Below are 9307 nucleotides of genomic sequence, written 5' to 3'. Positions count from 1 at the left end.
TCTTATGATTTCTCTTTCCTGTTTACGTCTTCATATTTCACTTGAGTCTTGTATTTGAAAGTCAAATTTTCTATTCAGCTCTGGTCTTTTCATCAAGAATGCTTGAAAGTCCCCTATTTCACTGAATGACCATTTTTTACCCTGAAAGATTATACTCAGTTTTTCTGGGTAGGTGATTCTTGATTGTAATCCTATCTCCTTTGCCTTCCAGAATATTATATTTCGTGCCCTGTGGTCCCTTAATGTAGAAGCTGCTAAATCTTGTGTTATCCTGATTGTGTTTCCACAGTACTCGAATTGTTTCTTTCTGGCTGCTTGCAATATTTTCTCCTTGACCTGGGAGTTCTGGAATTTGGCTACAATATTCCTAGGAGTTTTCCTTTGGGGATCTCTTTCAGGAGGTGATCAGTGGATTCTTTCAATTTCTATTTTGCCCTCTGGTTCTAAAATATCAGGGCAGTTTACCTTGATAATTTCTTGAAAGATGATGTCTAGGTTCTTTTTTTGATCATGGCTTTCAGATAGTCCAATAATTTTTAAATTCTCTTTTCTGGACCTATTTTCCAGGTCAGTTGTTTTTCCAATGAGATATTTCACATTCTCTTCTATTTTTTCATTCTTTTGGATTAGTTTTACAGTGCCTCAATTTCTCATGAAGTCACTAGCTTCCAATTGCTCCGTTCTAAATTTTTTTTAAGGCAATTGTGGTTAAGTGACTTGCCCAGGGTCACACAGCTAGTAAGTGCCAAGTGTTTGGTCTGAGGCTGGATTTGAACTCAGGTTCTACTGAATTCAGGGCTGGTGCTCTATCCACCGAGCTTCCCCTGCTCCATTCTAATTTTTAAGGAAGTATAAGCTTTTGGACTTCCTTTTCCATTTGGCCAATTTTGCTTTTTATGGCATTCTTCTCCTCATTGGTTTTTTGGACCTGTTTTGACATTTGGGTTAGGCTATTTTTTAAGGTATGATTTTCTTCAGTATATTTTTGGGACTCCTTTAGCAAGCCATTGACTTATTTTTTTATGATTTTCTTGCATCACTCTCAGTTTTTCCTCTACATCTCTTACTTGCTTCTCAAAATCCTTTTTGAACTCTTCCATGGCCTTGTACCAATTCATATTTTTCTTGGATGTAGGAGCTTTGGCTTTGTTGTCTTCTTCTGGTTATATGTTTTGATCTTCTTTGTCACCAAAGTAAGATAATATAGTCTGACTCTTTTTGTGCTGCTTGCTCATGATCCCAGCCAATTACTTGAGTTATAAACTCTTTGTTAAGGTAGGTGTCTGTTTCCAGTGTGGAGAATGTACTGACCAAGCTTCAGGGGTTTTGTGCAGCAGTTTTCAGAGATACTTCTAGGGACTTGTAAATTTTTAGTTCTTCCAAGTTGCTATGATCAAGGGCAAGGTATTTACTCCTTTCCTGGGCTGTGCTCTGGTCTATGAGTAACCACAACCACTCTTTTCTGCCTTGAAACTGTGAGGAGGATTTCCTCTCTACCACCACTACAAGCTCCACCATGCCACTCTCCTTCTTGCCCCAGGACCACCACCCAGAACTGTGACCCAGATCCAAGCATGGGCAAAGCAAGAGAATCCTGCACAAGCAGAGATCCCTGCAATCCCCTTCTGATCAGCCACTCAATTCCCCCTCAGTCTGTGGGCTGGAAGCTCAGGAGCCAGCTGCCGCCCTAGGGCCACACTTGGAGAATGGGGCTGGGACCCACACTTCTCTCTCACAGCAAAGACCTTTCCCACTGACCTTCTAAGTTGTCTTTGACGTTGAGAAGTCTGGAATCCGTCACAGCAGCCCACGATTCAATCCTCTGAGGCCTGCGCCAGGTTTGCGGAGGCCTGCGTGCCCATGCCAAACTGTGTTCCTCTCCCAGCCTGGCAATATACCTTTCTGATCAACCATCTAAGTTGTCTTGGGCTGGTAATTTGTTTCACTTTGTCTTTTTGTGGGTTCTGCTGCCTTAGAATTTTTATAGGTATCTGGAGGGGTTTGGGGGAGAGCTCAAGCAAGTCATTGCTTTCACTCTGCCATCTTGGCTCCACCCTTCGCCACATATTTATTAATTATCTATTACGTGCAAGGTACCTATTATGTGTAAGGCACATTATTATGTATAAGTATTATGCTCAGTGATGGGGATACAAAGAATTGAAGCATAACAGCTCTTGCCTTCAAGGAATTTACATTCCATCAGGACAGATGATATGTACATGTAGAAGTATACACAAAATAAATACAAGATTGTGGGATGGAAAATCAAGAAAAATCCTGGAAAAATTAGGAAAGTCTTTATGAAGCTTTGTAGTTGCTAAAGCACCTGCTAAAAGCACCTATGCTTTACAATATTTATCTCACTTTATATATCCCATAACTGTCCTATTTACTGTTCCACATTAAGTCTCTTATCATCATGCCAGTGTACTTGGCGCTCTCTATGCCTGGTATTACCTCCTTTTTCCCACCTCTCAGCATTACTTATTTCCTTCAAAACTCAGCTCAAGCATTATTTTCTACGTATATCCAATGAGATAATATTTGTAAAGTACTTAGCACTGTGCCTGGCATATAGTACGTATTATGTAAATGTTTATTCCCATTCCTTCCACCATACCTTGCCAGTATTGGCTTGATTGAAGAATATGGGAATGGGAATAATGTATATAACAAGGCTGGAAAGGTAAGACATAATTAGGTTGTATAGGGCTTCAAAAACCAAGTTAACAAGTTTATATTTGATCCTAAAGGATATATATAATAGGGGGTCATTGGAATTTTTTGGTAAGAGGATGAAGTGGTCAGAACTTCACTTTAGCAGAAGCATGGTAAAAAGTATTGGAGTGGAGAAAGAATAGAGACAGGGAGACCAATCAGGAGGCTTTTGCAATAGTCCAGGAGAGACAGATGAGGGCCTGCAGTAGGGTGGCAGCTGTGTGTGTGTGTGTGTGTGTGTGTGTGTGTGTGTGTGTGTGTGTGTCTGGTGTGACGCAGTATGTGGTGTTTAGAAATGGGGAGAGATGGTGTGAAGGTAGTAATGACAGCTTTTTTGGATAGAGGAGGGAGTGAAACTGAGGAGTCAAGGATGACAGACTGGACAGAAAGGTTGCAAACCCAAGTGACTGGAATGATGGCAGTGCCCATAAGAGAAATAGGGATGTTAAGAAGAAAGGCAGGTTTAGAAGTAAAAATAATGAATTCTGTTTCGGATATGTTGAGTTCGAGATGCCCACGGGGAATTGGCTTGATATATCCAATAGGCATTTAGAGATCTCTGACTAGAGCTCAGGACAGAGACTAAGAGTACAGATGTAGGAGTCATCTGCATGGAGATAGTAATTAAACGTCCCAGCAAGCAGTCATTCTGTCTTTGTTTAAAGGTCTGTCATGAAAGCAAACCCCAACCCTGCCCCATACCTTACAAGGCAGTCCATACTATTTCATTCCGAATAGCTCTAATTGTTAGGGTGTGAAGATAGTAGAAATCACAGTGAGTCTGGAGGAATAAGGTTCAAATCTTGCCTTGTGCTCACTACCTGAATTTGTGCGTATCATATTGCTCAACTTCATCTAAGACATCTAATACAACTTCATTTTACCTAGAAGAAACTTGGGTCCAGGGAGATTACTCTTAATTCTGCCCTCTGGGGCCATGCCAAACAAATTTAACTCCTCTTCTATCTTGAAATACTTGAAGACAGCTCTTTTGCTTTATTCCTTCTTCCTTCCCTCCACCTTCCCTCTCCAGGCTAGATTCCTAATTCTTCAGACCCTTTACTATCCCAGTCACTCTCTTCTGGACATCCTGACCCAGCTTCTAAATGTTCTTTCTAAAATATGGTGCCTAGAACTGAATAGAATACTCTAGATATGATTGGTCTGACCAGGGCAGAATATAGACTGACCTCTCACTTTCTGTGTTCCAGATATCACTTCTCTGTGATTGAAAGTGGTGTAGAAAGTGATGCTTAAGCTGGGTTTTGGAGGAAATAAGAGATGTGAAAAGGCAGAGGAAAGGAGGGAGTACATTCCAGGCGGGAGGTTACCAAGTGCACTGGAGAGATTGAGTGAAGATTAGTGAATAGGATGATGATGAGATATCCCAAATGAGATATTTGTAATGCATTTAGCTCAGTGCCTGGCATATAGTAGATGTTATATAAATGCTTATTCCCTTCCCTTCTTTTCCCCTCCCACTACCAATGTGACTGGATTGAAGAATGTGGGAAAAGGAATAATGTATAACAAGACTAAAAAGGTAGGACAAGGTCTAGTTGTGTATGTTCTATGAAGATTTGTTTCATTTTATTTTGGTGGAAGAAAAAAGCACCTGTTTAGCTAAATGATCATCATAAAATCATACATTTGGAACTAGAAAAGATCACAAAGGCTATCTAGTTCAACCCTGTCATTTTACAGATGAGAAACTGAGGTCCAGAGAGGTTGTGACTTGCTTATGATCACATGACTACACAATGTCTTAGGTAGGATTTGAACCAGGTCCTCTCACTACACAGCTGGTACTATTTGTTTTATCACTATGAGTCCTCCACCACCGAGGAGATCACAACCCCTCCCCACCTTCTTGTCTTGAGTGATTCTTATCCATAGCAAAATGGAAACACAAGCTCACAGATGTACAGCTGAAAGAGACCACAGAAACCATGTAGTCTAACCCCCTCATTTAAAAAAATCATTTATTTAGTTTTAGTTTTAACATTCACTTTTATAAGATTTTGAGTTTTCCCATTCATCTCCTCCCTCCTCCCCAAAACAGCATGCAAACTGATATAGACTATACATGTACAGTCATGTTAAACATATTTCCACAGTTGTCATGTAGCAACAGAAGAATCAGAACAAAATGGAAAATCCATGAGAAAGAAAAAACAACAAAAAAAGAGAAAATAGTATGCTTCAATCTGCATTCAGACTCCATAGTTCTTTCTCTGAATATGGATAGCATTTTCCATTATGAGTCTTTTGCAATTGTCTTAGATCATTGCATTGCTGAGAAGAGCTAAGTCTAACAAAGTTGGTCATTGTACAATGTTGCCCAAAGTTACGTAGTTAGTAAAGGCTGGCCCTCTGAATCCCAAACTAGTATTTTCCCATAAATCTTGACATGATCTAGCCAATAAGTTGGAGGTCTTCCTACTATTCTTTTAAGTGTCTTAGTGGGAGCTATGTATTCCATCAGCATGTCTACCTATTGTCTTTTATGCTAACTATATGACTCTTTCACCTCCCCTTTCAGTCAGACATGTCTTTTGCTCTGCTTGGTACAAGTTGTCACTGATGCAGCTATTTATATCTACCATGTCACCTTCCATTCTTCTTTGCATATCTAATTTTAGTTCTTCTTTTTTATTTTATTTTATTTTATTTTATTTTTTAGGCAATTGGGGTTAAGTGACTTGCCCAGGGTTACACAGCTAGTAAGTGTCAAGTGTTTGGTCTGAGGCCGGATTTGAACTCAGGTCCTCCTGACTTCAAGGCTGGTGCTCTATCTACTGTGCCACCTAGCTGCCCCTAATTTTAGTTCTTCTAAAAAGATTTTTTATTCTTTCTTGATTCTTGGCCATATAGCAGTATCAGGAAAATAATGGTGTTTACAAGATGGGCTTTTATCACTAGTGGCATGCATGTTGGGAACATTGAAAATGCTGTGCAATTTCCCTGATCTTCTTCTCCTTCTCAGTTCTATGCTGGGTGCATCATCATAGCGGTGAATTAATTCAACATAGCTGCATGTCAAAATCTTGATAACATATATCTTTCATTCACTTAGTATTTCACTTGGATTCCAAATGCAAATGGCTAGAATTAACTCTTTTTCATTACTAGAAATTTTACTGAAGCCTTTGTAGCCTTGCATGGCTTAATACAATACATACGATGCAATTCAGAGCCTAGGGAGAACCTCATCACCAGTAGTATATTGAAAACATCACAATCAGTAGCAAGTAGAAGAGAAAATTCACAGCAATATATGAAACAGATAAAAATGATTAACATTGTTATAAGCTCCTGTAAAAATTTCAGGCAATATTACTCTTGCTTTGTGTGAGTCCCCGGTTCTGGAGTCCCCAAGTGGTTTTCAAAGTGAGCTTGTTCATAACTTCCCCAGCTTTAAGAGAAAAGAGGTTAAAAAGTACAAACTCAGTCTAGAAATAATTGTCCTTCGTTTTGTTATCAATTTGTTACCATTTTATCTGATGCTAGCTTAAGAAAGAGGAACTACTGATGCTATTGAGAGAAATGTGACATTTTTTACTTGATGTCATTTATACTTTTATTATAGCGTGACCTATGTGTCTGAAGTTGTTTCTCTTCTTTCTGCATGCTATTGAATGATATACTAACATTAGATGACAGTTACCCCTGTATCGACCCAAATGTTGCCTGAACTTTGTATCAAATTTATGTTTGATATTTATGAGAAGGAAAAGAACCAGGCACAATAAAACGGTTTCCGATCTTTAAAGTTTCATAGTGAGTCATGGGTCTGTCTAACAAGATAAATGTAACAGGACATCCTGTAGTCACTGTACAGTTTTTCCAACCCATCTAAATTTTTTTGGTCCTCATGAGATTGAAAGGTACCCAGCATTTTAATCAAATATTAAAACCTGCTTAACTTATAGCTTATAGCTGCAATAAAATGCAAAAATAAAAAAGTAGAAATTTGAGATCCTCAGCAGAGGACCATGTTTGGAATTAATTCCCATTTTATTTGCCATTTTACTTATGATTGTTTTGAATACTATCTCTGATTATTTTTAAAATAACAGAACACATGTCCACTGATCTTTACATTTTTACCGTCATTAATTTATTTTCATTCTTTCTTGATGCATTTGTTTTTTGACTATAATTTTAGCATTTAAAGGGAAATCAAGGAATTTTCTTTTAAAGACTTAAGGCAGTTAGTGTTCCTAGACGTGTAATTTTGTTTCAGTGGCACTTTTTTTATACCCAGTCTATAACTATGCACTCAAAAAGAATGTTTTTTTAATTGTTCTTCAAATGGAATCATGGTGGATTAATATCAAGTTAAAAATATATAGCCTTCTATGCTACCAGTAAGAAAGAAAGAGACAGTGAGAGAGAGAGTTAATGCGCTATCTGTATACATATATGTATATGTGTGTGTATGTATACACACACACATCAAGGGGAAAGACTGAATGTTAGCTAATGGCTAGAGCAGTGAAGAACAATTAACAAATTCTGATTATTATTAGTTGGTTTATATGTCAAAGGAGAATTATAGTTGTATATGTAACTATAAGCTTTTGCTTTTTTTTATAAAGTTAATAGTGATTATTGCTTAATTAAATTCAATTAGGATTTTGCAAATATATTTTAATTTCTTACCAGAAAGCTGTATTTTTTTTAATGTGATCTGCATTTAAAGACACAGTTAAGCCTATCTAGTTAAATCTAAGGGGATTAAGGTATAAACAAAAGAAGTCATAAATTTCCTGATAATTTTTTCTTATGTGTAGATTTTCTTAGTAATAAAATAACATGAAATGTAATTATATAGTATAATATTTTGCATTACTTTAAATTTAAGCTATGATTGTTGACCCCTGGCATTATTCTTGTCTTTGTGTCTACATTTTCATATGAAACTTCCTAAACTTCACATACATATATATTTTAATGTCATATATATGTGCATATATTTCTTCTGTATGTAAACATATAGAACAAATAAAATGTTCTGAGAAGAATTTGTCCTGCTTTGAACATGGCTATGGAGATGAGATTTACTCGTTCTCGCAGTTATGTTATAAGAATGTATTTTCTAAACTTTTTTCATCTCTCTTGTAAACATTAGTTATATTTTGTTTTTAAAAAATGCTCAGAATTTTATCTCTCTCTCAAATATGTGTATATAATTTAGCAGATTAAGGAGTTAAAATTATGTGGTAGCTACATAGTAAAAAGCAAACCCTGCATTTTTGATAACACTTGTTTTAAAGAATAGCCTTTCAATCTAGTTACCAGAAGTAGTTACCAAAAATCCACACACTTCCATAATCCACTTGACATTATCAGTACCTCCAGGAATCTATGCTTGATTTCTTTTAGCATCTCCATTTTCTGCAGAATGGTTCATATTTTTACTGGCATCAGTCAACCCCTTGAGTAACTTCTCTCCCTTCTTTGTACGTATACCCATACATATAAAAGAAAAGTAAAATTCTGAGCATTTTATTCAGAAGCAGAACATAATTAATGTTTACTGGAAAGATGGAAAAAAACCCTATAAACACCATAAAGAAAATACCTTCTTAAAACAAATGTAGGAATGGGAACTGAATCTATAATTTCATTGTTATAAAGAACTCATTCTACCCATGTGAAGGTTATAAAACATGAGTGTGCTCTGGTCCCTATTGCCAGAAGACCAGGCATTTTACATTTTGCCTCTCCCGCAGGGAGTTAGGGGAGGATTCTAATCTCTGCCATTGGCTAGAATCCCTACCAACTGTGCTCTCCCTGTTTTAGGGTTTTAAGTATCCCAGTTCCATTTCACTACATAACAGTCAGATTAGCTTTTACAAAGCAGTATTACTTCAAAGATGTAGTATGAACAAACATTTTTCCCAACGCAGAGGCATAATATTAAGAGAGGGATTAGGCTCACAGCTTAATTTAGATCCTACATAGAATTAATCCCACCTAATTCAAGTCCAAGCCTTCCTTGGGCTTGTCTTTAGGACCTTGGCTTTCCCGATATGCTAGATGCAGCATCCATCTTGGAATAACAGGCTCTAAGAGCCCCATACCTCCAGATCCTAGACTGGATTCTGCACCTAGAACTGAAAGTCCAAATGAAACAGATCAATACCCTAAGACCTTCTGTTAGGGAGCCACATGGCTTGAGGAGAGGAGAAGTTGCCCCAAAGGCCCTTCTCTGATAACTGCATGATGTCATCCACTGTATGTTAAGGAGTCCTTTGTTCCTGGAAATCTCACTGATAAATGAGACTGCCCTGGCCAGGTAGTTTTAAAAATGCAGCCAGTTCTGGCTATGCAGCCAATGGAAAGACCACCAAGTAGCCAGCCACTTGGTAGGTCAATAGAATGGCTATGCATACATTAGCCAACCTGCCTCCCAGAAGTGAGTCCTCAGTGCCTCTTAGAAAGTGAGGTTATTTTAGATAGTCCAGGCATGTGCCAAACCCCCATTATCCTTATAAGAGAGTAACTTATTCAGGACCACACAATCAGCATGGGTCAGGCCCAAGACCACTAGAAAACACCACTTCTCCAAACAAATCTA

This window comes from Phascolarctos cinereus, unplaced genomic scaffold (genome assembly GCF_003287225.1).
Source record: "Phascolarctos cinereus isolate Bilbo 61053 unplaced genomic scaffold, phaCin_HiC Scaffold_4;HRSCAF=312, whole genome shotgun sequence".
Taxonomy (NCBI): Eukaryota; Metazoa; Chordata; class Mammalia; order Diprotodontia; family Phascolarctidae; genus Phascolarctos; species Phascolarctos cinereus.
This window is presented reverse-complemented; position numbering follows the sequence as displayed.